This window comes from Pipistrellus kuhlii, unplaced genomic scaffold (genome assembly GCF_014108245.1).
Source record: "Pipistrellus kuhlii isolate mPipKuh1 unplaced genomic scaffold, mPipKuh1.p scaffold_m20_p_5, whole genome shotgun sequence".
Classification (NCBI taxonomy): domain Eukaryota; kingdom Metazoa; phylum Chordata; class Mammalia; order Chiroptera; family Vespertilionidae; genus Pipistrellus; species Pipistrellus kuhlii.
The window spans coordinates 48,907,390-48,931,136 of record NW_023425551.1 but is presented as its reverse complement, the minus strand read 5'-3'; the positions used below and the strand labels follow the sequence as shown (position 1 = coordinate 48,931,136).

The 23,747-nt window shown below is 39.0% G+C and overlaps 1 pseudogene; it reads left to right on the top strand.

Moving 5' to 3' along the window:
- The first annotated feature begins 8,199 nt into the window (after window positions 1–8,199).
- LOC118705980 lies at window positions 8,200–23,313 on the top strand (annotated as a pseudogene).
- The last annotated feature ends 434 nt before the right edge of the window (window positions 23,314–23,747 follow it).

Here is a 23,747-nt window from a genome sequence, read left to right as displayed (position 1 = left end):
GCGGCGCGGGGCACCGGCCCGGCTCGCGCGTCACTGAGCGACGCCGCGGGGGCTCCCGTCCACGGCCCGGGGGGCGGGGCGGGTCGGAGCGCGGGGCGGGCGGCGCTGGGAGACCCTCGCGGAGCGGGGCGCCCGGCGGCGGTGCTCTCACGGAGAACCCCGGGCGGCGGAGCGCGCTCCTCACGCCTCGCAGCGAAGGTTTGTCTCTTTCACGTGAATGTCAGTGAGAAAGGATGTCGTTTTCCCCAAACGGAAAGAACGTGTTTACAAAGTGGAGTAGTGAGTGCCTCCCTCCCCCGCAGCTCCCGTCGCTGCAGCCGCGCGGAGGGACGGTAAAGGTTCTCCCCGCCGTGCCCGCGCCGTCTTTTCTAGAAAGTTTCCCCGCCCCCCCTTCACCCGGCCTCCCGTGCCGGCCGCCCCCGCCTCCCCCCACAACGCGGAGTCACTTTCTTTCCCGCGGCGGGGAGGCCGGGAGACCAGGCTGCGGTGCGGGCTAAGCGGAGCGCCCAGGGACGGGGAGCGGGCCACCGCCGCCCGCGGCCCTCGCACCCAGCAGCCCGGTGGGAGGAAGAGCCGTCCGCCCCTTTGAAGTGGGGGAGCCGGGGCCTCGAGGGGGCGGGGCCGGTCAACTGGGAGCTTCCAGCTGCAGGACAACGCCGCCCCCTGCCGGCGCCCCTCAGAGGAGCTGTGTCCCGAAGCAGGGAAACCCCTGGATCTGGAACTTGGAGGGAGGGAGGCCATTATCCTTCAGCTGGCGGGGGGGGGGGGGGGGGGGGGGGGGGGGCGAGCGGTGATGGTGGAGGGGGAGGTGATGTGGGGGAGATGGGGTTAGGAGGGGAGTGGGAGAAAGGACGCTAAGACAACCACCCAGTTCTCATAGGCCATTGCCTCCCCAAAGCACACTGTCCAGCTACCCACGCGTGAATCAATCCATCCTTTCTATACAGACATTCAGTAAAAATCACATCTCTGTGTGTCTGTGTCTTGACTACCTGTTACCACATCGTCTAATGGGCACGATTGACAGGTACATAATTATGGTTCAACTGTACGTGTGTTGTGAGAGAAGTATGTTCTGACACAGGAGGAGTGGGCTGGCCTAGGATTCAGGGAACTGGGAGAGAAGAGCAGAAGAGAGAGAGAGAGGCGTTAGTTGGATTTCCTCCCATAGCTGAGAAAGAGGGAGAAAGGGATAAGGAGTATAGAAGAAAATGCTTGAGGAAGGATGTATAAACCACCACGGTAAGAAATGAGATTGGTAGTGCATTTCAATAAGGTTTTTATAGGTTTCAGGACCTTATTGATCACCCCTGAGCCATACTCTACTTAACTCTTTACACATAAAACCACATATACTCTTCAAGAAGAAGATATTCAATGTCATTGGGATTTGGAAAAAGAGGAACCTAGAAGTAAAGAGATTTGCCCAAATTTCATGGCTAATGTGGGGTCAGGCCTTAACCCCAGCTCATTTGGCTGGGACTGCTATTTAGCCATTATTTTTAGGAATGTGATGCTTGTAGCTTGCCAGTATCTTCCAGTTGTAAGGCAAGTATAGCACAAATAGGAAAAAGATTTAAAGAAAAAGAAAAGGCCTGTTTTTTTTTTGTTTGTTTGTTTGTTTTTTGTTTTTTGTTTTGTCCTGCCCGGCCACAGTGGCTCAATGGTTGAGCAACAACCTATGAACTAGGAGGTCACAGTTCGATTCTGGGGCAGGGCACATGCGGGGTTTGCAGGCTCATCCCCAGTGGGGAGTGTGCAGGAAGCAGCCTCTCTCATGGTTGATGTTTCCATTGCTCCCTCTCCATTCCTCTTTGACATATAAAATATGTTTAAAAAAACACTTTTTTTTTTCTCCTAAGAGGTGACTCATGAATTAGGTACATTGGGAAAAAAAATAGAATTCAAGGGGTTAGCCCCACTGCCATTATTTTGTACTGTATTTTAACCCTTTCTCAAAGAAAAGTATCTTCGAACTGGTGAGCCTCTGTGCTTCATTCGTGCCCATGGTTTTGTTCTATGTGCCTAAAAGAAACTATATTTTAGTAAGATATCCTTGAGGTACCTGCCAGCCATACTTTGTACTGCACTGAAAACAGCCACTGCAGCTTGGTTCTCTAGGTTGGGACCCTTTCCCAAGCAGAGGCTATTCTCTGACCAGTTGCTCTTAAGGCCTCTATCAAGAATGAATGGCATGCTGAGAGGCAGATGTAGAATATGAGACCAGACATGGAGGGTCTGCTATGCACCAGACCCTTTGCTGGGGAAAAGATAAGTCCCAGCAGTGGTGGGTCAAGACCCCTTCTCCTAAGCTGCCAGGGTTTTGTGTCCGACACGTCTTTAACAAAGCATTCTCCACCCCCCATCCGGGTTCTCTCCTTACCACAACCTTCACCTTCCAGATCTCCATAATCCTAACCCTGCTACTTCTTACACTAGGATATCTGGGATACTTTACATTTAGCAGTGCCTTGGTGGTGCTTTGACTGGATTCATATGTTCCTGATTCATAGTGGCCACTTTATGCAGATTGTTGGATGGGAGCATCTGTTGTTGTTTTTACCCCCCACTCTTTTCTCTGTATTCAAACTGAAATAATATTTATGTACATTCTGGGGGTGGAGGAGGAATGTTCATCTTTACATGAAATTGTAATTATCAAATGAGAAAGTTTATGCTTTCCAAACACATTCACAGCCCAGACTTCTCTCAACACAGATACTCTTAGATTAAATTTAGATACAGAGTTGCAAGTTTTTTCAGGCTTTAGCTTCTGAACTTATTTGGTAAATATTTACTTTTCCCTATTTAAAAGGGTTAGAAATCTATGATATGATGTTCTGAATTTCTATTTGAAAATTTTACAAGAAAACTTTATACATTTTTTTTTTTTTAGGAAAAAAACACTTATAATTCAAAGTTAATCTTGATTTAAAAGTTGTAGTAACAATTTCTTCTTAGCACCATAAGAAGAAATTCCATTTTAGCCTTAATAATAGTTACCATTGTTCTGGCCCAGTGACCAGAACAACTGGAATGACCAGTGGCTATGACATGCTCTTGTTCCAGCCAACTGGCCTGATCCAGGCCCTGATCGGCCCCTCGCCAAACTGCCCATGGCCCCTCCCCCTGTCTAGCCACATCTCCGATTGCCCTTCCCCCCACCTGATCGAGGGCGGGGCTAGTGGGCCAACTTCCCACAGACCCCCCACTCACTCTGCTGGCCTAACCATTGGGGCATGTCAGCCGGACCCAACTCTTGCATGAATTCATGCACTGAGCCTCTAGTTTTGTCATAATGTGCCAGGCATTGTGCTCAGTATTTCACATACATTATTTCTTTTAAACTTTCTTAAAGTATCAGGGCTTTACATATTACATTCCCACTTTTCAGACAGGGGAAATAAGGCAGAGGAAAGTGAAGTAACCTATAGAAGTGGTTGCTCTCCTTTTCCCTTTCATTCTTGAGTCTGACTTCTCCCAGGCTTCTCATTTTCCTTTTATACTTAAAACTAAACTGGACTGCACTCTGTTCCTTCTTTTTAAAAAAATCTTTATTGTTGAAAGTATTACATATATATCCTTTTCTCCCCATTGACCCCCAAATACCCTTGCCATTTTCCCTTCCCCACACCTTCCGCCCCTCAACCAAAGAACTTGTATGCATATATGTTCCTTCTTCCTTCTTTCTTCACAGGTTATGAAAGTTCAACTTGGATTTAACATTGAGAACCAAGGTGTTTTACCCTGAAACAACTATTGAGGGCCAGAATGCACAGTTACCTAACTGGGCTCATGGGAGTTTCTTCCCAAGCCATGAATAGTGGTAGAAAGCTAGGAAGCTCAGCAGCCTTACAGAGAGCTTGCAAGAAACACCACTAACACTGAAGCACGGAGTGAGATTTGGAGAATGCCTCTAGTTTACTTATCTGTGTCACTACCTTTCCCATTTTGCTTTGTCGGCTTCCTATCTTCTCAAAAATAGTTTTAGGAAACAAATAAGAAATGATTTTCACAAACTCAAACCCCAAAGGAGTGAGGGAAGAGCCCAGAAAACTGCAGTTAAGCCTATAACTTCTTTCTTCCACAGCACTCAAGCTAATCTCTCCTCATATTCCTATCTCCCCATTGATCTTTCCACACCAGCCCTCCCCACTCTCTCCATTGATTTACCACCTTTCATTGATTCTGCTCTTTGATCCTTTTCACATAAAGTGATATGAACCTGCAGAAGCACCTTACAGCCTAGGCAGAACAGTGGCAAAGTGAGGAATTCGAGTCACCCTCCACCCTCTTTCCATTCACTGTCTTTATAGGGCACCTCCCTACTGATCCTTGAGGCCATTGGGGGACAGACAGGCATCCTTTTTGAAGAAGCATGTGCATGCAGGTGTCTACATTACAAAGCAAATTAAAGATCTCCCTGCTTTCTAGTTAGTATTAAGAAGCAATTAAAGTGCTTCATGTAAAAATTAAAATTTACTTTGAAACTAAATTACAGTAGCCCTTCTTTATCCTTGGATTCTTTTTCTATGATTGCAGTTACCCGTTGTCCAAAATATTAAATGGAAATTCCAGAAATAAACAAATAATAAGTTTTAAATTGTTCACTGTTCTAAGTAGTGTGATGAAATTTCCTGTGGTCTCACTCTGTGGGATGTAAATCATCCCTTGTCCAGTGTCTCCACCTGTTTGTCACATGTAGATACCACCCCCTGTTTGTCACAGAGTATAGCTTCTTGGTAATCACAGTGCTTGTGTTCAAGTCTCCCTTATTTTACAATACTTACTAATAGCCCCAAACTGCAAGAGTAGTGATGCTTGCCATTCAGACATACCAACAAAAAGCCATAAATTATATGTATGTATGTATGTATGTATGTATGTATGTATGAGGGAGGGGTATTATGTAGGATTCAGTACTATAATATATGTGGTTTCAAGCATCCATTGGGAGTCTTGGAACATGTACCCCACTTTATCCATGGGGTACATCTTCCAAGACTATTGTACCTGTTTGTTTCCATAGCTAAATCATACTTGTGAAATTACCCATGTTTCTTCAGGGAAATAATTATTCAGGATTTATTGAAGGCCAGAAACACCCCAAGTTATGCAAATTCTAGGGTAGTATGGAGATAGTATTTTATCTTTTTATTACTTGTGTGGTTATTACCAATCAAGAGGTTAACTTTTATAGTTTTAAAATTTTCAATCATTTTTATTCTATACCAGAGGCCCGGTGCATGAAAATTCATGCACTGGAGAGGGAATCCCTCAGCCCAGCCTGCCCCTTCTCACAGTCTGGGAGTCCTCAGAGATGGAAAGTGAGCCGGAGATCAGGGGAAGGCAATGTCCCCATCACACGTCTGCTGCTGCCACTGCCAGCAGTGCAAGCTTTGGCTGGCCCTGGTTACCTGAACCTCAGGCGGACCTGGGTATCTGGGAAGTTGCCATCCAAGGTTTGCCTGTGCCTCAGGCTAGCACTGAGCAGCTGGGGAGCTCAGAGGACTGGGGGACTCTGGAGGCAGGTACATGGAGCAGTCAGACCATCCTGGAGGTGGGCTTGGCCGTGCCATCCACCTGCTGCCCTGGTGGGCCTGAGGGGACTGGGCACCTCCAACTTTGAGGGTATGGCAGTCAATTAGCATATTCCCTCCTTATTGGCTGTGGGCACCACCATCTTTGTGGGGGGTGACAGTCATTAGCATATCTCTTCTTTATTAGATAGGATTGTCTCATTTTATCTTCAAAAATATTCTAAGGTGCAGTCAAAATTTTAGAGATGAAGAAAGGCTAGATGACTTTTCCCAAGATAATACTATAACTAGTTATGGAAAAGTTAGTTAAACTTAGCTGTTCTCAATCACGGCTAGCATCCTTTTCTCTTGACCCCACTGTTTCATCTTACATCTGTGTGAGTGGATTAAAAAGATCAGTAACAAACAGTTCAGTTTGAAGGAATCCTTTAGCTATACACAAGATTATTTGTGTAGATTAAATTCTCAGATGTGAACATCTTATAAAGCATTGCTATTCTACCATTAAGAATCTTGTAAGTGTAATTTCCTAAGGTGTTATTTTTAAGAATATTTATTTGAAGTTTATGACCACATAAAAGTAATTCTATTCATTATCACAGGTCAGTGAACTTAGGAAATTCAATAGGCAAGCTACAAATATGGTAGATAGACCTACATCATCACTCTTAAAATCAAACTCGATGTAGATTGTCCTTTAGTAAAGTTTTGCATCAATAAGACTAGCCAATATTTTCTTATCCTACTATCAGTGCTGATTATGCCAGAAGTTTTTCCTGTTTTGACATCTTGGTGAAATGTTTGCCATTTCAATCTATGTTGCAAGTTCCATGGACCAGACTGTTTTGCTTACTTTAAACAAAAGAGACATTCAAAAGTTACATTAATTTGGCAAAATATAAACTGGAAATACACATATATTTTCAAAAACTACTAAATATGAATAAGTAAATTCCTTTTCCCAAAGTAATATTTGTAGTGTGAGTTTTTCCTTCTGCAAGTTTGTACTGGAAGAATGTTTAACTTCTCTGAAGAAAATGTTAATGTTTGTTTACTTATGGTGTTTGTAAAACTTTGAGAAGGGTAAAGGGGGGGGGTATAATAAATTATTTCTCTTTTCTAAAAAGAATTTGGCCAAAATTATTCATGTCCCTTGTGAAAAAAGACCATCTTGTATGGGTATATCCAGCTCATTCCGAGCTATTTAAAAATCATATATACCCACTTTGCTAGCACTGTTTTATGTGCAAGATTCAGAAATTGCATAACTATAATACTATATGAGTTTGTAGCAGTAACACAAAGTATATTTACTCACTGATTCAATAGTAACATTTCTACCATTTCTTTGTTTCAAAAGACTTTTTTATTAACTTCCCTTACCTTAGATCATTTGTTGCCAAAGAAAAAAATAACAATATAAATAGTACAATTGATATTACCTTGATATTTGGGAGAAATTACTATAGAACCAAAAATATTGTCATAGAAAGTCTGAGAAACAGAACACAATAAATAATACTTAAACAAAGATATTTTCTTAAAGCTATTAGGATGATGAGTGCTTTTAAAAGACAAGTTTTGTTTTTTGTTTTTAACTGTGAAAGTGACTCTTAAGAAGAGAAATCTAACCTACCCTTTGCAACCCTGGGCTCCTTAAATAAAATATGATTTGGGAAATTAGGTAGGGGCTCTCTGGGGTGAGGGGAGGGGGAGACACTAAGACACCTGAATTTATTCTAGCAATATATGATAAAAAAGATTCAAATTTTAACTTTCTAATAAGTCTTTAAGATGCTAGTTAATTACCATTAATTGAGATGGATTAGGGGGGAAAAGAGATCCTAAAGTTCTGATATTTGGCCCGAACAGCATGAATCAGTGGTTGAGCACCAACCTATGAACCAGGAGGTTATGGTTCGATTCCTGATGAGGGCACATGCCCTGTTTGTGGGCTGGATCCCCAGTCGGGAGGGGGCGGGGGGAGGGGAGGAGGGTTGTTGCAGGAGGCAGCTGATCTATTATTTTCTTTCATCATTGATGTTTCCCTCTCCTTACTCTGAAATTAATAAAAGAATATTTTTTTAAAGTTTTGATATTTGAACTTGAGAAGATTGATTTCTAATAAGCCACAACTCCAGCAAAGGTACTAGGTATTAAAAGGGAGTTTGGACTAACACATGATTAAATAGCTACAGTTTAGATAAGTTAGATATCTCTAAAGGGCAATAGAAGAACTGCTCTTCAGGTTTTGAAATTTGTAATTAGTCAATGAAGTGAGTAATTGTTTAGCATAAAAGAAGTGATCCTCTTAATATTTCTTAGCAGAAAGCCAGGTTAGAATGTTAAAAGAGGAAGGAAATGGAGCCTATGATTCTTTGCCTCAAACCTCTCCTTAGGATTTATTAAAATTCTGAAAATATTTGTTTTTTCACTGACATTAATTTGACAGCCACATCCCATTCCATCTACTTAACATGAGTTCTATGTGAGCGATAAGTTAACATCCTCCCACTGACCAGGAATATATAGCTTTTCTAGGTGTTAAAAAAAATAAATGCTGCTTGCAAACACTTGTAGCTTGTTTAACGTCTTCTACTCTATAACTAATATGTCTTGGAATGTAATTGATGTGCTTTACAGGGCTGTTGAGGAAGCCATGGTACTCAGATGTGACACAGGCAGCTTGAACACTCCTGAGCACTGGAGATACCTCCAAGGTGAGTCCATTTCAGAGTAGTGCATTTATTTTTTAATTCGTTATTCAACAAAATCAATAATCATAACAAGATAAAGTTAAGGATATTCATTATATTTACTTTACATTTTATTATAACTGAATATTATATTTATGTAGTACATTGCAATGTGTTCTATTTTATATAACTCTAGACCAAATGAAGAGATGACTTTAAAATATATCTGGCATGAAAGTAATTACCCTTTGTGTATTGAATAGGTCATTATTTTGAGTCACACTTTCTTTATAAATTACAGAAAATGAGTTATCATGACTAGTTCTTAATCCATTTTACATTTAAAGATAGCAAACATTTTGATTAAAAAATTGAAAAACAAGCTAATTATTTAGATGTTTTATCTACATGATATTAAATAGCCAGATATCTGGTTAAAGTTTTTCTTTTCATAGAGCAAAATGGAAATTCCAGTTATCTTCTAAATTTAATTAAAGACCAATTTGATAAAAACATTTTCTCTGGAACTTGCATTATCGATTTTAAGTGCCTGAATTGATCAAATTAGCCAGAGGCTTTACAAATGGTGCTTTATTTCGCACTAAGAAGTGGGTAGGGTGGTGGGCACATCGTGCAATAAGCAGATCTTAAAACAGGGAAGCACATACCTGAAATCTATATGATCATGTTAACCAATGTCACCCCAATAGATTAAAAAAAATAATAAGTAAATAAAAATGATTTAAAAAGTGGGTAGCTCAAGCCTTCAGCTCCCCTCAAATTCTAATGTTATGGGTTGGTATGGGTGTTACTACACCCATATCTGTGATTGGCAGAAGATTCGGGGGCATTAATTGCAGTCTCAGTGGGAGGTGAGACTATGTGTGTGCACATGTGCTTATATCTCCCCTAATTTTTTGTCTAGATAATTGTTCATTCACACATCCTTTTTCATTTTCTATTTATATTTTTAAAATTTTTTTTTATTGATTGATTTTAGAGAGAAAAAGGGAAGAAAGAGAAAAAGAGAGAGAGAGAAATATTGATTTGCCATTCTACTTTTTTATGCATTCATTGGTTGTTTCTTGTGTTTATCTTGACCTAATCAGGGATTGAACCCACAACCTTGGCATATTGGGATGACATTCTAACTAACTGAATTACTTGTCCAGGGCCTCATTTTTATTTATTAACACAGATAAGTGGCTATTAAATCAATCTAGTTCTATCTATTAAGCTAGCTTTTGTAAATCCTTTAGGTCTGATCACAATAGTTACTTAAAAATCACCTGGCAAAAAATCTAGATTAAATAGCCTTAATATGATCTGTTTATCTGTAGTAAGACTTACCTATTTAGGAAGATAACATTTTCAGTTGGAATATGGTCAATTTTCAAGTTTTAAGAAATATACTCAATGCTGTTATAAAGCAGTTTCCAATTTTATGACATTCAGTGACTCATTTTTCTGAAGCCCCACTTATATGTGATTAATGGGATTTTATTTCAGATTTAACTTTTCTTCATATTATTTTTCAATGTTTCTTGAAATACTTTAGAAGCTTCCATCACTATTCCATTTTTCTAATCAAGTAATTTATGAAGAATAATCAGTTTTAGATTTCAAATTGTGATTTTATGCATGGATAAAAATATACCATTTACTTTTATTAGGATATTATTATTCAAATTCTATAGTGATAGCATTTTGACTAAAACTTTTCTTCTTACATTCTTAGAATATTTAAGTATTATGACTATATATCTAAAAAAAATCAAAGTATGTGATTTAAAAATACTAATATGGTTATGAGGACAAAGGGACTGCATATTTTAAATCTGTTTAGTTCTTTAAATATCTAAGCTGTATGGTTGTCATCCATTAACCATACAAAATTATGATTCCATCTTCAGTTTATTGCTCTTAGAAAGTAACATTTCTTACATTAGGTTATAACAGAAATGAAATAATAGGGAATTTGATTCAACATTCACAAAGTCACAGAGATAACACTATATCCTTCCACTTAAAATTAAAAGGCTTTTGCATACCTACTTGGAAGCACTGACCATAAATATTGGTTTTATAAAATTAAAATAGAAGTTATTTTCCCAAAACCGGTAGACAGCATGGTGAATCCCTGAAAAGCATTGTAGTCTTTTAAACACATTGGTCCTCAGCTTTAATTTTCTTGCTGTAATGTCTTATCTATCCATATGGTTCTTTCATTTGGGGATGATGGCACTTAGTTTTCTTTAATCAGTTTGGCTAATAAATGCCTTAAATATATTTTATTATATTTGATTGTACTAAGAAATTGAACTTTGATTACAATTAAGTAGAAAATATTAAATATGATATCATTATAGCATAAGTTGGTACAGAATCTGTGTTATATTACATTATCCAAAAACATGAAATAATCAAATTTCTGACCTGGCCATCCCTTGCAGGCAATGACATGCTGTTTCTTGCCAGTTGAAATCTGTTTTATTGTTATTGTTCTCATTGTCCATGGATCATCCTTACAATTCCACAAATGCTGGTGAACTCCCAGTGATTTGTTATATTTCTTCTTTGTTACATTTTTCCAGAATAAGATATTACAGAAATGAAGGAAAGAAAGAAAGATGGAAGGAAGGAAGGAAAGAAGGAAGGAAAGAGGAAGGAAGGAAGGAAGGAAGGAAGGAAGGAAGGAAGGAAGGAAGGAAGGAGGCCCTCACCAACTATTTTAAATCAGGACTTAGGTAATAGCTCAAACCCTAGTCCCAAAATAGCCAGTTCATTTTTTTTTTTTTTTTTAATGACCTGGGTTTTTTTTTTGTTTGTTTTTTTTTAAGGTAATAAATTTATTGTTTCAACTTGACTATGGAAAACAGATTAGGATACATAATTTTGACATTTTCCTAATTGTAAATGTTTCCCATTCCCATTTCTCTTTATTTTTTATCATCAATTTTAATTAAGATTATATTAAAATGCTTCTTGTATTCTTTTATTTTTCTTCATTGTGTCCTTATCCCTCCTTTCCACCCCACCCCAACCCCAGCTCATGCCCTCACCCCCCTGGTGTTTGCTTATATGCATTGGTTATACTTATATGCCTGCATACAAGTCCTTTGGTTGATCTCTCCCTCTTACCTGTACCTTCCCCCTACCTTTCCTGAGAGGTTTGACAGTCTGATTGATGCTTTTCTATCTCTGCATCTGTTTATGTTGTTCATCATACTCCACAAATGAGTGAGATCATGTGATATTTATCTTTCTCTGACTGACTTATTTTGCTTAGCATAATGCTTTCCAGGTCCATCCATTCTGTTGCAAATGGTAGGAGTTCCTTCCTTTTTTATAGCAGCATAGTATTCCATTGTGTAGATGTACCACAGTTTCTTAATCCACTCATCTGGTGACAGGAACTTAGGCTGTTTCCAAATCTTAGCTATGGTAAATTGTGTTGCTATGAACATAGGGGTGCATATATACATTTTTTTAAAATATATTTTATTGATTTTTAACAGAGAGGAAGGGAGAGAGATAGAGAGCTAGAAACGTCGATGAGAGAGAAACATCGCCAGCTGCCTCTTGCACACCCCCTACCGGGGATGTGCCCACAACCAATGTACATGCCCTTGACCGGAATCGAACCTGGGACCCCTCAGTCCGCAGACCAACGCCTACCACTGAGCCAAACCGGCTTCGGCCATATATACATTTTGATTGTTGTTTCTAGTTTCATGGGATATATTCCTAGAAGTGGGATCACTGGGTCAAATGGGAGTTACATTTTTAATTTTTTGAGGAAACTCCATATTATTTTCCACAGTGGCTGCACCAGTCTGCATTCCCACCAGCAGTGCATCAGGGTTCCTTTTTCTCCACATCCTCACTGGCATGTGTTGTTTGTTGACTTGTTGATGATAACCATTGTGAGATGCTACCTCATGGTTGTTTTGATTTGCATCTCTCAGATGACTAGTGATTCTAAGCATATTTTCATATGTTTCTTGGCCTTCTTTATCTCCTCTTTTGAAAAGTCCTATTTTTTTTGGGGGGGGGGGGGTTGTTTAACTTCCTTTTGTTAAGTTGTATGAGTTCCCTGTAAATGTTAGAGATTAAACCCTTATTGGTGATATCATTGGCAAATATGTTCTTCTGTGCAGTGGGCTTTCTTGTTGTTTTGTTGATGGTTTCTTTTGCTGTACAGAAGCTTTTTATTTTGAGGTTGTCCCGTTTGTTATTTTCTCTTTAGTTTCCATTGCCCTAGGAGCTGTGTTAGTGAAGATACTGCTTCAGCATATGTCTGAGATTTTGCTGCTTGTAGATTCCTCTAAGATTTTTATGGTTTCCCATCTTATGTTTAACTCCTTTATCCATTTTGTGTTTATTTTTGTGTATGGTGTAAGTTGGTGGTCTAGTTTCATCTTTTTGCATTTATCTGTCCAATTTTCCCAGCACCATTTATTCTTGATTCCATTGTATGCTCTTGCCTCTTTTGTCAAATATTAATTGAGTATAGTGGTTTGGGTCAATTTCTGGGTATTCTATTCTGTTGGTCTATATGTCTGTTCTTTTGCCAATACCAGACAGTTTTGAGAACAGTGGTTTTGTAATACAGCTTGATATCTGCTGTTGAGATCCCTCCTACTTTGTTTTTTTCCCCTCAGGATTGCTGCAGCTATTCAAGGTTCATTTTGTTTTTAATAAATTGTAATTCAAGTCAACTTGGCCCTAGGAAGAAACTGGATTTGTTTCAAAGGTTCATAAACGTTAGAGATTAGCTATTCATGTTTCTTTAACCTTATGGCAAGGCCACCTTAGTTAATGCCACATCTTCTCTATTATTCATTGCTTGAACAAAGTCAGTGACTGACATGAAAAAAGCTGAGTGTATTATTCTAAAATGAAATAACTAAGTCATGAGTTTGAAGGTTGGATGCAGGAATCCTAGGGATGGATTGATATAATATATATTAGTTTTGACATGGAGCCTTCCTATGAGAATTTAGAACAATTAGACCCTTTAAAAGCACTTTATTAGATATGTCCATAGTAGCCACTCTTCCAGGTTAAGCCTTAGTGGGGGGGGGAGGGGAAGGGTGATGGTAAATAGTTAACACAAATCTTTACTGAGAAATTATAGGGGGTAGGAAAGATGGGGAACAACATACCACAGTACTGGTTCCCTAGGTTGAGCTGAGAAGAAATAAATATAATATTGTGATAAAGGACCAAGCTGGGAGAGCATACTGGGCAATATTAAATGAGAAAATACAAAAGTAAATATATTTTAGAGCAAGCCTGGCACTTTGTAAGCTAACTCTTCTTCAGGAGCTGGAGTGGACCCTAATGCTTAAGAGTAGAAGACCGCAATGGCAAGAGGGAGGGGCCAGGAACCAGGTTGTACTCCTCCTAAGCATCAGACCCCCTGATCATTCAAATGATGCTCTCAATCTCAGGCTTCAGGGAATCTACCTGGGTCATCTACCTTGAGACTCAGGCAAATTTAGTTGATTCCAAGTCCCACCTGAACTCAAACGCAGGTATATTCTGCATCTCCTTCCTCCTGCTGACTACTAGTGAGGGCTGACATCATGTACAAACATCTGTAAATCTGGAATTACTAGACTAGAAATAGGGACTTTTAGTGTCTAGGACAAAGAAGCTTACAATGCCCTTCAACAGGACTATCTGTGTACAAAGTTGGCAAGTTATCCATGATCTCCATGATAGGAAAGATCTCTCAATTTAGAAAAGGGATAGTATAAGGATTGAAATATTTTTCTAATTAAGACATCACAAACTTCTAAACAAGTTCTGAGTCAAGAAGAGATATAACAGAACCCTCAGCTGGCAAGAGCTGGCCTATCAGCCTCTGACTCTTTCACCTGAGTACAGACTTTCTGTAGGGGCCATCACTTTGATTTTCTCTGCCAACACTAAATTCTGAGACTGGATAGTTTATCTTTAGATTGTTGGCCTAAGTGTAACTACACCTTTCTTTTCCTTCATTCTTTGTAGTGAAATAGCATTTTCAAAATGAATGAGATTCAATATCAAACAAAAATTAAAAGGCAGTAATTAAAAGCAAGCCACCTCAAATGAAGTCACTTCTAAAATCCAATTTCTTGATCTTAAAACAAATATGACCCAGCCCCAAAACTGAAATTTTTCACTCTGAGTCTTCCTCCCACCACTCCATCCTGCCTGTTACTTAATCAAAGTTTTCTAGATGCTATGTTTTTCTCCCTCATTTTTCCAAATGTTATAAATGTTCAAACAATAGAGTGAGTTAGAAAATAAGTAGGGATGGTCTTACTTCTACTAGAATAGTCAAGAAAAGCCTCTCTGTAGAGAAAATAATTTAGCCAAGAGCTAAAGAAGTTGGGGAAAGAGTGTTCCTGGAAAAGGGAACAGCTCATATACAGATAGGCAAGAATCTGGTGCTCAGGAGGAACTGAAACAAGTTCTAAGGGGCCAAAGCATATTGAGGAAGGGAGAGGGGGCATAAGATTAGGCTACATAAAAGGCAGGTGTTAGATTATGTAGGCCTTGTCAGGATTTTATTGTAATTGCAAGAAGCCACAGAAAGCTTTGAGCAGAGGAATGACATTATCTGACTTATCTTTGAGTCCTTTATGCTACTATATAGAATAGGGAATCAAAAGGGGAAAAACAGAAAAAAGGAAATCGGTTAATAAGTTTTTGCAGATATCTGGGCATGTAATGATGCTGGCTTAGACTACTGTTTTTCAAACTGTGGGTCAGAACTCTTTAGGATCACACAATCATTTTGGTTATGTGACCAGGATTAATGAAATAAAATTATGTACAATAGAAAATATCAGAGGCCATTGTATAGTTTCATGACATTTGCTTTCAGTTTTTATGCATATGCATATAGATATGCAAGTACTAGATTGCAGTTTGAAGTGGATTTATCACTAAGCATAGTGGTCATAGAAACCACTAAAGTGGTGAGTGAGGCGTAAAGAAGAGGGATTACATCCACATAAAAGTATCTTTAAATACTTGAAGATGAAAGAGATCATCTTGGAAAGAACATGAAGGGAGATGAGACAGAGTTCAGTGATATATTTTATTTCAAGTATTATATTATATCTCTATATTTATATCCTGCATATTCTTTAAGAATCTATACTAATGAAAGAGAAAGATACAAATTGAACATGCCTTTGCAACACCCACCAGCCAATGAGGAATAAGTATGCAAATTAACCCCAAAAGATGGTGAGTTAATTTGCATATGCAGGCCCTGAGTGGCTGGGGACAGGGCGTTCTGCACTGCCCAAGCAGCTCCACGCCTCTAGGCAGCGTGGGAAGGCTAAAAGGCGGCTCCAGCCTGAGTGAAGGCAGTGCCAGCAGCCAGGGGAAGGAAGGCCCATTATTGCACGAATCTTCATGCATCGGGCCTCTAGTTATTTATAATAACTTATGCAGAGTGAAGATATAAGAAGATAATACCATTAATGATAGAGGAAAATTACAGATAACCAACTAGTTTTTTAAGACTACATAAAAAAATTAGAACATAACCTGATGGTCACTGGTAGGTATTTCTCTCAACTTTTGGCTAGGAATTCCTTTTCTAGGTCATTTATATTCTCTAGTGGAGTTTATAAACAAGTGTAGAATATTTACAAAAAAAGTTGCATTCAGGGGAGGAAATATTGAACTCACTGTCTATTAAGTCCCCATTCCTTCTGACAGGAAATTTCCTTTGGTGTTTTGAGGTAACAAGTCTAGCTTTGCTGAACTTTTTCACAATGTAATTTGATGTTTGTGCCTTTTAAAGTATAAAGTCACCACCATCAACTAACTGTTCAAAAACTTGCATCATCACCACAATGAGTAATAAAAATTATAGTACCTTGGGTTAAATGTCATGTTTATGTTTTATTTTGTCTAATATCCTATCTAATAAAGAGGGAATATGCTAATTTACCATCACGCCCTCACAAATGGTGGCACCCACAACCAATAAGGAAAGAATATGCTAATTGACTGTCACACCCTCAAAGATGGTGGTGCTCACAGCCACAAGATGGTGGTGCCCAGTCCCCTCAGCCCCACTGGGGCAGCAGGCATACAACACAGCCTGGCCCACCCCTAGGCGTGTCTGGCTGCTCCACGCACCTGCCTCCAGAGTCCCCAGTCTCCTCAGCACCCCAGCCACCCAGGTCTGGCCCAAGGTGCAGGCAAGCCTCAGATGTCAGCTGCCCAGCCAACATCCAAGGTGCAGGCAAACCTCAGATGGTGGCTGCCCAGCCACGCAGGGATGCCTGAGGCTTAGGTAACCAGGGCCAGTGGAGACTTGTGCTTCTGGCAGTGGCAGCAGCAGAGGTGTGATGTAGCAATATCTTTCCCTGATCACTGGGTCGCCTCCAGCCCTGAGGGCTCCCATACTCTGAGAGGGGGCAGGCCGGGCTGAGGGACCCCACCCTTCAGTGCATGAATTTTCATGTATTAGGCCTCTAGTAGGATATAATGACCTCCCTTAGGGAAGGGTATCTTAATCTCTCTATTAATATCTGCTTGAGCAGCTTAAATTTAAACTGTTATTTGGGCCGAGACCGGTTTGGCTCAATGGATAGAGCGTCGGCTTGGGGACTGAAGGGACCCGGGTTCGATTCCGGTCAAGGGCATGTACCTTGGTTGCGGGCATATCCCCAATAGGGGATGTGCAAGAGGCAGCTGATCGATGACTCTCTCTCATCGATGTTTCTAGCTCTCTATCTCTCTCCCTTCCTCTCTGTACAAAATCAATAAAATAATATAAATAAATAAATAAATAAATAAATAAATAACTGTTATTTGGGATAAGTCTCAAACCTGATGAGAAATAGGTTTATAATAATTCCTCACTGAAATTCAAAACTTATCTTGGAAAATAAAAGGATAGATGTACTGGGCAATTATCAGAATGCAGAAACTCTTTAATTATAAATCACACCCTTACCTGAGGAACTTTATGCCATGCTGATGAGAGGCAGACTCCAATAATAAGCCTTTTCATTTTACACACACATATGCACACACCCTCAATCTCTGAACATATTAAGACCATATGTTCAAACAATCCATTTACAAATTGCTAGATGAGACCAGCAGTAATTCCCTATTCCCTCTGTCATTTAAAGAAAACAAATTTAGTATTCATCATCTTTCTTCCTCCTAGAATCCATTGCATCAGTTGTAAAATCATACCTTTCCCCTCCTACCATCAGTTACTTGTCTTGCTTTGGGGTAGGTGGCACCCAAGGGCTATAATTGTATTTTAATAGTAAACTCTTAAAGATTTTAGATTCAAAGAAATGGGTCTCTAATTGTAGAAAATTAACTTCCAATATCAGCAACTTTGGTTGCGATGTGAGATGCCTCACCCATTGCTTCTCAAAACAGACCACCCAAGTAACTAACTGCATATGCTAAATGTCCATACATTTTGATAAAGCTACCCAGAGAGCCACTCCTGACCTGACTAGCTGCGCTACTGACTACTATAAAAGACATTTTTGTGCTGGATGAACCAAGGATGTTTTCAGCAAGCATGGAGCTGAACACGGGGAGTGGGGGTGGTGGGTGTTAGCATCATAATTTTCAATCTGTTTCTTCATTCGCAATCTCACAATGTTGGACCTTTCTGCAGAACTTTAATGTGGTTTTATTCAACAAGGAAAAGTCTGGTACAATAAAAGCTTCCTCTTAGAACAGATAAGTCTAACAGGCTAACAGTTCTTTGGGTAAGTAGGATTAATTATCAGGAAGCTGTTGATAGTTCATTGCCGACATATAAAAACCTAGTAAGAATGAGGTCAACTAAAATAATGGGTCCATTTATAAGTTTGGGTCATGTAATACCTTATTAAAGATCACATTATTTCAGCAAAGAAAATATTGCAGAGAGCTCTCCTCTAAAAAGAAAATAGCTTTTTCTGTGTGCTGGAGAGCTTCCAAACCACAGTATTGCAAAACCTAAACACTTCAAACCATTGAAAGTTAATGTTTAACTGTCTGGTTCCAGTTATCTTAAAAACCCTTTTCCCCTTGATAATTGATTTTTGTTGAAATCCTGGTGTCATTTGGCTTTTAATCCCAATTATGTTCCTTATGCTAGGTGAACATACTTTCATTGCCCATGGGTTATATTTTTATACCATACATAATGTAGAGTATATTCTACTTTGCTTCGTGTGATTAGGAGAAGTAATAATCAGCATTTTACTAGAGTTAGGGAAAACATTAAAGTGTAGGCTGGCCCAAGGCATGATTGTGAAATGCCTGAAATTTTTAAAGCCCTTGTCTCCTAATTTGTCATTTAACTCTTTTTGTGTCCTAATCTCTGTGAAATGTTATTCAGCCAAGAGCTCTGTTGTGACCCCTCTAAGCATCAGTTTTCCTCCTCTGTTGGAGGATGGACTGAGACCATGCGAAATATCAGGTACAACATATGGCCTAATACATAGAGGATGTTCAGAATTGTTAGCTCATCATTCTCATCTTCATCAACTTCTCCTAAGCCTCAGGACTAAGGTATACATAATACACATTTACAATAATATTGCTTGTAAGAATGTTTGCTTTTTAAAAAAAATGTATATTTTATTGATTTTTTACAGAGAAGAAGAGAGAGGGATAGAGAGTTAGAGACATCGATGAGAATCACCGATCAGCTGCCTCTTGCACACCCCCTACCGGGGATGTGCCCGCAACCAAGGTACATGGCCTTGACCAGAATCGAACCTGGGACCTTTCAGTCCACAGGCAGATGCTCTATCCACTGAGCCAAACCGGTTTCGGCAAGAATGTTGCTTTTAATAATTTCTTGGAAAACAAACAATAAAATAATAATAATTTATTGAATACTGGAAAGCGTTTCAAACTCAAAGAAATGTGTCTCTACCTCTGATATTTTAGTTTCCATAGGAGGTGGAGAAGAGATGTGGTAACAGGTTGGGGGAGGCTTTTCTGCCCTGCAGTGATGTGACAGCTGCCTGATAATTAGAGTGACCTTACTGAGAAAAAAGTGGATCATCTGAGTCTGGCATGGAGCCAGGCAATATGTAGGACCTGATCTCTCACTCCACAGCCAGAGAGCCTATATCCCAGCTCAGTTCCAAAACTACTCCACTGCAAGCCCACATCTCCTGTCATCAACCATTCACTGAAGGTATGATTAATTAGTGCATTTTTAAATGCTGTGGTGGCTGAGGCAATTATAGGATCTGTGGGATCTGAAGCTTGCAATTATAGGGGTCATATTTAATAGAAAGAATGCAAAATAATAGATATAAGTGAATATATAATTAGAATAAGTTAATAAATCACTATGAAGTATATATTTAATAAACTGACAAATACCATTATAATATTCATGTTTTTAATTCCTTCCTGGCATACCTTGTACTTAACTTTCTTCCTGTTTTTGTTGTTGTTGTTTTTGTTGCATATTCTGATTGTTTCCTCCTGCATTTCCTAATAGAAGAGAATTTCTGAGTTAAGATGGCATCAATGAGAATCAAAATCTTTGCTTACAGTTTTATATGTAGGATGGTTTGAAGAACTTCCCACAAATAAGTTTCTGGCTCTGAACATTTCAAATGTTTTTTTCTCCTCTGTCATCCGCATACTTCTGGCATTGTAGAACAGGCTTTATTCATTGCAGACTCTAACCCTGTGTCTTCATGCCATGTGCCCAAGTGAGTAGACAGTGGGGGTATTTCTGAAAGTATTTCTTCATGAGGGCAGGCAGCAATAGTTTAGCTATACCTAGAAGTAAATGCAAGCCATGTAAGTACATTTCACTAAACCCAAACTAAAAGGATCCCCTATTCAATTTCCTACTAGCCAAATACCCCAATGTCCACAGCCAATCTGACACCACCCAACATGAAGAGATATAGAGAGGAATATGGGAAGATATAACAGTCTTAACTGATGGTGACTAAAATGTTTTTTTATTTTTTTATTTTTAAAAAAATACATTTTTTTTTTTATTTCAGAGAAGAATGGAGAGGGAGAGAGAGATAGACACATCAATGATAAGAGTATTATTGATCAGCCACCTCCTGCACACCAACTACTGGGGATCAAGCCTGCAACCCATGCCTGTGCCCTTGACTGGAATTGAATCCGGGACCCTACAGCCTGCAGGCCAATGCTGAGCCAAACCAGCTAGGGCTAAAATGTTTTTTTAAATTTTATAAAAGCCTATGCCTAAGTAAATGAGAGTCCCTGAACATTTAAACTTCTGAGCTTCACAGAAAATCCAGCTCTTTCCAGACAAGTTAGCTCAATACAGAAATTAGAGGATAATGGGGAGATAATTTACACTTCCACATTTATGGAGAGAGCTCTTTTATGCAGAAATAATTAGTAACGTATAAAGAGTTATACATATGTGATGAAATAATATCAGTATTATTATTAAAGTTCATTGTACCCAAGTGTGAGGCAATATCAGAGGCAGGAATGACAAAATCTGCTTCCTTGGGGAATGTAAAAGGAATTTGAGTTGGCCACTTCCTAAACCATGAAGACCCTGGTTCTCTTCAGCTGCTTTCGTCAGCCCTGCTCAAGGTGACCTGAAGAAGCAAATTAGAGCTTGAGCAAATTAGTTTGCCTCTCTAAGCCTCGGTTTCTCATGTATAAAATGGCAGTGATAATACTTTCTTACAGAATTGTGGAAAGGATTAAATGGACAGTATACTACTTGGCTCCTCATAGATGATTAAGATATTATAGCTATAATTCTTATTGTCAACATTTTAAGTGATAGCTATAAGGGAAGAATCAGAAGGGGAATGTTGGATTGCTATGAATCCAGGGATTCCAGACGGAGAAAACAGCCTGGAAGGTCAAACTCTATAAATGCTAAAAGGAATGCTTTCAGTTCCAGCTTTTTTACTTTGCCTCAGGGCCCAGTAGCAACATTGTGAAAGTGACCATGGCAACATCACAGCCACAGTATTCTGTGAACAGAATTTATCAATAACCATGAGGCTTTTAGTAGGCAACAGTAATTCATATCCGACCCAGATCTTTCTCTTGATATAGGATCTAACTTTAAAATGGCATGAGATTTGGGAAGCATTTGATAACTTGAATAAGATCACCAAACTGCTCCTGGTAATGGTTGCAAAGAACTGACACTGAGCACCCAGCAGGTAATAGGGGATCTGTAAAGGTTTTTAATTATCAGGAATCTTGGACACTGCTGCTTGGGCATGGCACAGGCTCTAAGTAGCCTGAGAGTTTAGACAAGTGAGGCAATAGCATACTGCTATTAGTGATCGGCTCTGAAGTCAGACAAATTCCAGCTCTAACACTTAACACCTTTAAAACCTGGGAAAACTACTTAAATTTTCTGTGTCCCAGTTTTCTCTTTTTAAAGTTAGGATAATAAAATACCCCATAGGGTTATAGTGAGTGTTAAAATAAGGATTAAATGAGATCTTTCTAAAGCACTTTAGAACAGTGCCTGACAAATACTCATTGCAAGTGCTTAATAATAGCTAGCTCTAATCTAAATGGGAAATCTGGTGATGTGCAGCAGATATTTGGTTTTATGGATCTGGCACTCAAGAAAAACATAGTAATTTAAGACAGCTTTTAGAGGAAGGCAGCAAAGCAAGTAGAAACCAAGACATTAGAGAAGAAGTGAGAACAGCAACAGCATCTGTTAATCTAAAAGTGAGTCCTAAAAGAGGACTACCTGCAGCTACAAAAATCAAGATTCCAAAACCAAGAGGTATTCCCAAAATGACAAAAAAAAAAAAACAAAACAAAAAACAAACAAACAAACAAAAAACAGACCTGCCCTTCACAGAGTGACATATAATAAAGAAAACAAAAGTGTCCTGGCTGGTTTGATTCAGTGGTTAGTGCACCAGCCTGCAGACTGAAGAGTCTCGGGTTTGATTCTGGTCAAGGGCACATATCTCAGTTGCAGGCTTGATCCCCAGCCCCAGTCAGGGCATGTGCAGGAGGCAACTAATTAATGTTTCACTCTCACATCGATGTTTCTCTCTCTGTCTTATCCCCTCCCTTCCACTCTCTCTAAACATCAATGGAAAAAATATTCTTAGCTGAGGACTAACAACAATAACAAAAATAAGAAAAGGGGCAAGAGGAAAACAACCTATAAAACAGCTTTAAAAAGGATGAAGAGGGCCAGAAGGAAGAAAATAAGCCAAGAGTCAGACAGAAGGGAGGTGAAGAAAGAAATTGAATCAAAAAGGAAAAAAAATTATTTAAAAGTTTACATCAACCTCTGATTCTGAAGAAGGAGATGATCAAGGTGAAGAGGAAAGGGGGAATAAACTTTCAGACTTCTCAGAGAAGGAATATACCCAAAGGCCAACATGAGAAACAGCAGATAGAAAACAAAAGCAAGAGGAAACAAATGGAAACTGGGCAGTGGAATAAAGATGAAGGAAAGAAGCCAGAAGTTAAGAAAATGGAGAAGTGTGAAACATCAATTAGTTCTTGACTTCAAAGGAGACATGCTGAAATAAAAAAAATTCACTCAAAATTGATAATCTTGATATGAACAGATGTACTGAGGCCATGATGAACTTGCTTCACTTTAAGTCACAGTGCAACAAGCTCAGAAACACACACATGATTACCACACTGAAAAAAAATACAGAGATTCAAAGTGAGTTAGATTATCATGGAAAAGTCTGCAATGTTGTTTAACAAGTTTAAAAACATGTTTCTGGTTGGTGTAGGAGATCCTATAATCACATGAGTGCTGAATAAATCTCTTGCCGAACAAAGACAGCATGAGGGAGCAAATAGAACCAAAGATCAAGGGAAGAAAAGGCCAAACAAAAAGCTAGGAAAGGAAAAGCAGGTTCAAAGACTCCAAATGGAGGATCTGAGGTTCAATACAGTAATCAACCACAATATAAGAAAGCAAAGACAAGGCCAGGAGCAAGAAAAAGTCATCCAATGAAGAGAGAGAGAGAGAGACTGAAATATCTCTGAAGGATTCTAGGTTAACATATCTGGAATATAAAGAACATTTGAGAAGTTTTTAATGGATTTTATTTGAAATATTTAGATAGCTGAAAGTTTTAAATTTTTATAAGCATAGGTTTTGATATTTAAAACTTGTTTTGAGGGAGAAAATATATTTATCTTTGTTTAAAAGTAATAAAACATTGCTTAATTGTATAAAATAGATTTTAGATTTTCTAGTATACTTTGTGATATACTTTGTGCATAGGCACAGATGGAAGGGGATAAGGTGCAAATTCACATCTTAACAGCCACTGCGCCACCTCACTCTCAGTTGTATTTGCTTTGGATTCCTGACCACAGAAGCTTATCAAAGGCCTTGAACTTGCCAAAGTGGATATGGCCCATGACTAGAAGGGGAAGGCATTGCCTCCTTGCCTTATAAATATGTTTGTACTTGAGATCAGGAACAGTTTAAACATTTTTCTAATATATAAACATTATATAATCACCTGGCGATCATTATAGG